Source organism: Urocitellus parryii, chromosome 7, assembly GCF_045843805.1.
Source record: "Urocitellus parryii isolate mUroPar1 chromosome 7, mUroPar1.hap1, whole genome shotgun sequence".
In the NCBI taxonomy this organism is placed as follows: Eukaryota; Metazoa; Chordata; class Mammalia; order Rodentia; family Sciuridae; genus Urocitellus; species Urocitellus parryii.
Genome location: NC_135537.1, coordinates 29,854,473 through 29,861,130, shown reverse-complemented (window position 1 = coordinate 29,861,130; position 6,658 = coordinate 29,854,473).

The window sequence follows — 6,658 nt, the reverse complement described above, 5'->3', positions numbered from 1 at the left end:
AAAGTCTAAGCAAAAACCACCAAGAGGTGTGGTAATTTTTCTCAGAATGAGGATTAGAATCTAGTACAGAAAAAGGCCTTCCAATCTAAATTTCCTTTGTTGGTTATCATGAGTACCACTGAAAAAATAAAAAAAAAATTAAAAATATGCCAAAACACACAACTGCATGTTTTTTTTTGTCCAGTCACATATCAGAACCCAGCATAATTATTCTTGAATTAAAATCAAAATCAAATTAATAAGAAGAAATCTGTTCTTTTGAATACTAAGACTTAATTTGCTAGTGTTAGTAATAATCATTGTACTGGCTTCATTTTTATTTATAATAAAGATTAAATATATGACAATAAATTGCATCCAATCTGCAGCTATAATGCACCAATAAGAATGTAGGAAAAAAGTTTAAAGATTAAAAGATATCCTGTCAATTAAATACATAATGTGGGAAAAGTACTACATACTATTTTATATCTGTATATACCTTTGCCGATTTTATTTTTAGGAAATACATTGTTCTAATATAGTTAACATATTTTGAATTAAAATCAAAATCAGTAATTTTATTGTTTATTTTCTTTTCTCTTACATTATTGCATAAAATTCAAGAGTAAACATTTAAAAACAAACAAGCAAACATGAAACAAAAGGAGTTTGTTCACTCCTAGAAGACAGAACCAAAAAAACATTGCGTAAATTTAAACACACACACACACACACACACACACACACACACACACACACACAGAGTTCTGCTTCTCTACAATTTAGTCATTATAGTAGAATATAAGTTTCAAATACAAAAAAAACCCTCGAGTCTCCTGGTGCATCTTGTATTACCATCTCTTGTTCCACTGGCATTCCTGTGTTGGAGCAGAGTGTTCTTAGGATAATTTAACTGAAAGAAAAAAAAGAAAAAACTCAGTTCTTCTGTGTTGTCTATTCAAATAGTCAGAGATGCCAAAGAGGTTTTTGTTTTTTAAACTTTTTTTTTCCCCTCAGATGCTCCAGAAGGAAACAAACTGTTTTTATTATTACTTTTAACTTCAATAAATGATATTTCACCTAAAATTTCATTCCAGTTATCTAGAAAGACAATGTAGCACCTTACAAATGAAATGATTTTATTATGGGCAATATGCTTTTAAGTTTCTAATGGCTGCCAAATGACTAAGTAGATAAATCCAAAGACTAACAACCAATAAATATTACAAAGTTGTTTTGAAATTCACTTGAAATAATGTAAATATTATAGGTAAGTGTTAAGTAAAAGTGAAAATATGAAGCAAATAAGAAGTGTTATTGATTGTTAGGTCTCTCATTTGAGTTCTACAAATTCTCAAAGAACTGGGCATAAATCCAGAGCAAGGGAGTTTTGGGTAGGCAAATAAATACATTGTCTAATAATGCTATCCATTAAAATATGAGGTATACTGCCAATGTCTTGGCTGGGCACAGAATCATGAGCCACCACACACCTTGTAGATTCAAACAGCAATTCTTTATTCCCGAACTCACACCGGCCTCCACACACGTTCAGGGGAAATCTAAAATCTGCCCGCACAATTCACGTCCCAAATACTTTCTCAATTCCATGAGAACTCAACGGGAACTCAGGCAGCAGGAACGCCCTATTCCCAGCAGCAATAACCTTCAACCTGGAACTTCCCTCTAAACCCAGATTGTCTTAAACCGGGAACGCCTTAAACCCAAATTATCTTAAACCAGGATACTTCCTAAAACCTGCAGGATACACCCTAATCCTGGATCCACCCTGGTCCTTGAGCAGGATCACCTTTCTCAAAGACACATGCAATGTCCAAGGCAAGTCCATTTAACATGGGGTACGCTGGCAAGAAATTTCGATGCGTCATTCCTACTTGGCAATGGCCCTCAGCAGTATAGTAATTATGTAGAACTTTTAAAGAATTCTGAATCCATGAGATTATCAGATTATTCACATTCTACCCATTATTTTCTAGGACAGGTTATATGAACTCAGGAGCAGAAACTTAATTTTTTTAGGCAAAAGTGATAGCAGAAGTTACATTGTTCAAGTTTGTCAGTTTCCAAAGGTTCCCTCCTATTCTATAGCATTTACACGGACAGCAGCATATATGGCATCAATGCATTGATCTTTGAAAGCACAAAAATAAAGCTTGTGAACTACCATTAAGGGATTCATGCTTTATGCTTTGTTTTTAAAAGTTGTAATGATTTTTCAGCTGATCTATCTGCACTCCTCGGGTCTCCCTCACTTCCAAAGGCATGCACTTAGGAAACAGATGGCAAAGATTCAAGGCACACGTCTGTGGCTAGGAGTGGAGAAATGCTACTGTCTTATGCAGAAATGGACCAACAGCTCTGACCTTATTGGTCAACTAAACAAAGATACAACTAATCATGTGCTTCCTTTCTATGCAGACCATTTGTCTTTAAAAGTGAAATGAAAGCTTCATAATCTCTCATTAGAGAAAACCAGAGGTACCTCACAGCAATGTTTTTTTCCCCCTTTTGTCAGGCTGCTGTTTTAATATTTCCCAAACATTGCCTGTCTACCTGAATGGATGGATGGTGAGCAAGTAAATACCTACTAAGTATTTTTATGCTTACCATTTGCAGAGTACAGGATGAACAAATCATGCTTGCTGTACCAAAAGGGCAATATAGAGGCAAGATAAAAAAAAAAAAATCCACAAATAAGAGCAACTCAGTAGCATTTTATTCCTGTAGAGGAATTGCTAGATTTTAAATCCTGATTAAATAAGTGATTCAGTTGTTTTAAATTCTGTGATCCAGTTGTTTTTTTCTCCAAGTCATTCTGCACCCACCATATTTCTGGCCTCAAACAGCTGCTCTCTAGCACCAATGAGTGTAGAATCTAAGAGTTATACCCTTAAACAATTAGTCTTACACATACCTACTTTATTTACCTGAGATGGTGCCTACATGGCCAAACTGTTTCCCTGTTCACTATGTCAACTTCCAATAACATTCTCCTCATCTCTTCATTGTCTTCACCACACTTAAAAACAAAATCAATCAATCTGGCACTGTTCTCTCAATCTCCCCAGAGTAAATGGAAGACAGTACAAGAGACACAATTTTAAAAACCAAAATAGGAGATCCCTTAATGTTATTTCTTACAGATCTAACAGTCAAACAGTTTATTAAATACATGAGATGAAAAATTAGCAAGATAGAACAGTGTTTGTGCTGCCTCTCCAGGAACTTTACGCTTTGCCAGAGGATGGCCTGATCTCTGAGAATTAAAAATGCAGGAGTAAATTCTGCATGGGAAACACACAAAACAGTGGCCTGTTTTTAAGAGTCTAATTGAAGTCTCTTTGGAAGCTTTAAACATTTCACTCTAACAGATAGTTTGGCTCTGACCTTGACTACTTTTCTTACTGCTGGTCTTTATTACTCAGTATTAACTGCTGGGCTTAACTGCTGAAGCAAACTTGACTTAGGCTTTCAACATCTCCTGGGTTAACAGTGGCACAAGAACCAACAGGGTTTATTTCCAAAGTGACCTCTTCAAGGTGCTTAAAGTTATTTGAGAATACCTGTACCACTTTCCTTTGTTCACACACCCACCAGTTGGGAAGCAAAACAGTAACAGTATCTGCGGATCAACACTAGGCTAGCAGATGACAAAAGTTCAGAGTATTGAGAATCTGGAAGTTCAATAGCTTTGTATGCTGCCCAGCCATTTTCTTGATCACTGGGATGCTGAAAGGAAAACACCTGAGAGAGAGAGAGATCATTAGTATGATCTCTTTCCATTTTTACCTCAGCATTACCAAGACAGAGCCAAGACCAAGAGAAAATGTTTTGAAATTTTCATAAGTTGTAATATCTCGATAACTTTAATATCTTCAAAAGACCTTAAAACCATTTTTCAAAAATGTATCCTACAGCATTTTGCAAGTCTAAGTGTGTCCACATACAATAATACTATATTGTTTTAAGTTTCTGTCTGCCCTAGAACTTAACTTGCACTCATGTAAAGAAGGGCTGTGATAGTTTCTTGTTGTTTTATTTACTTACTTATTTCAGTGCTTAATTCTAATAGCCAGGCCCACAAAGCAATAAATGTCATTAGACAGATTAGGAAATCAGACAATAAGAATCATATGGTTTTGGTTGAGAGCACTCATCAGACTGAAAATTAAGGTTTTTCTCACAAGCAGATTCTTTTTAAATCTTTTACCTTCAAATCCATGTTTTTTTCCCTATGATATCATTCTGAGCAATATTCATTCATTCAGTAATTTACTGAAAGCCTAATAAGAGCCAGACATTGAGGATTCAGTAGTGAACAAGACAGATACTACCCATGAACAAATGAAAATGAAATTCTAGAACAGTCATTAGCTAACTAATTAGAAAAAATAATATCAAAGCTACAAGTGAGGTAAGTAATACAAATGAGGGCTGGGGATGTGGCTCAAGCGGTAGCGCGCTCGCCTGGCATGCGTGCGGCCCGGGTTCGATCCTCAGCACCACATACCAACAAAGATGTTGTGTCTGCCGAGAACTAAAAAATAAATATTAAAAATTCTCTCTCTCTCTCTCTCTCTCTCTCTCCTCTCTCACTCTCTCTAAAAAAATAAATAAATAAAAGTAATACAAATGAGAAAAAATCCAATACAAAAATCCAGACAATCTTTTTTTTAATTTCTTTTTTTATTGTTTGTTCAAAACATTACAAAGCTCTTGACATATCATATTTCATACATTAGAATCAAGTGGGTTATGAATTCCCATTTTTACCCCAAATACAGATTGCAGAATTGCATCGGTTACACATCCATATTTTTGCATACTGCCATATTAGTAACTGTTGTATTCTGCTACCTTTCCTATCCTCTACTATCCCCCCTCCCCTCCCCTCCCATCTTCTCTCTCTACCCCATCTACTGTAATTCATTTCCCTCCTTGTTTATTATCCCATTCCCCTCACAACCTCTTATATGTAATTTTTTTTAAAAGAGAGAGTGAGAGAGAGAGGGGGACAGAGAGAGAGAGAGAGAATTTTAATATTTATTTATTTTTTTCTTAGTTCTCAGCGGACACAACATCTTTGTTTGTATGTGGTGCTGAGGATCAAACCTGGGCCCCACCCACGCCAGGCGAGCGCACTACCGCTTGAGCCACATCCCCAGCCCTTATATGTAATTTTGTATAACAATGAGGGTCTCCCTCCATTTCCATGCAATTTCCCTTTTTTTTCCCTTTCCCTCCAACCTCATGTCTCTGTTTAATGTTAATCTTTTCTTCCTGCTCTTCCTCCCTGCTCTGTTCTTAGTTGCTCTCATTATATCAAAGAAGACATTTGGTATTTGTTTTTTAGGGATTGGCTAGATTCACTAAGCATAATCTGCTCTAGTGCCATCCATTTCCTGCAAATTCCATGATCTTGTCATTTTTTAGTGCTGCATAATACTCCATGGTGTATAAATGCCACATTTTTTTTTTATCCATTCATCTATTGAAGGGCATCTGGGTTGGTTCCACAGTCTAGCAATTGTGAATTGTGCTGCTATGAACATCGATGTGGCAGTATCCCTGTAGTGCGCTCTTTTAAGGTCTTCAGGGAATAGTCCAAGAAGGGCAATAGCTGGGTCAAATGCTGGTTCCATTCCCAGCTTTCCCAGGAATCTCCATACTGCTTTCCAAATTGGCCGCACCCGTTTGCAGTCCCACCAGCAATGTACAAGAGTACCGTTTTCCCCACATCCTCGCCAGCACTCGTTGTTGTTTGACTTCATCATGGCTGCCAATCTTACAGGAGTGAGATGGTATCTTAGGGTGGTTTTGATTTGCATTTCTCTTACTGCTAGAGATGGTGAGCATTTTTTCATGTACTTGTTGATTGATTGTATGTCCTCCTCTGTGAAGTGTTTGTTCATGTCCTTGGCCCATTTGTTGATTGGGTTATTTGTTTTCTTATTGTCTAATTTTTTGAGTTCTTTGTATACTCTGGATATTAGGGCTCTAACTGAAGTGTGAGGAGTAAAAATTGGTTCCCATGATGTAGGTTCCCTATTTACCTCTCTTATTGTTTCTCTTTCTGAGAAAAAACTTTTCAGTTTAAGAAAGTCCCATTTGTTTATTCTTGTTATTAACTCTTGTGCTATGGGTGTCCTATTAAGGAATTTGGAGTCCAACCCCACAATATGTAGATCGGAGCCAACTTTTTCTTCTATCAGATGCAGAGTCTCTGATTTGATATCTAGCTCCTTGATCCACTTTGAGTTAACTTTTGTGCATGGCGAGAGGAGGGGATTCAGTTTCATTTTGTTGCATATGGATTTCCAGTTTTCCCAACACCATTTGTTGAAGATGCTATCCTTCCTCCATTGCATGCTTTTAACTCCTTTATCAAATATAAGATAGTTGTAGCTTTGTGGATTAGTCTCTGTGTCCTCTATTCTGTACCATTGGTCCACCCGCCTGTTTTGGTACCAGTACCATGCTGTTTTTGTTACTATTGCTCTGTAATATAGTTTGAAATTTGGTATCGCTATACCACCTGATTCAAACTTCCTGCTTAGGATTGTTTTTGCTATTCTGGGTCTTTAATTTTTCCATATGAATTTCATGATTGCTTTATCTATTTCTACAAGAAATGCCATTGGGATTTTGATTGGCA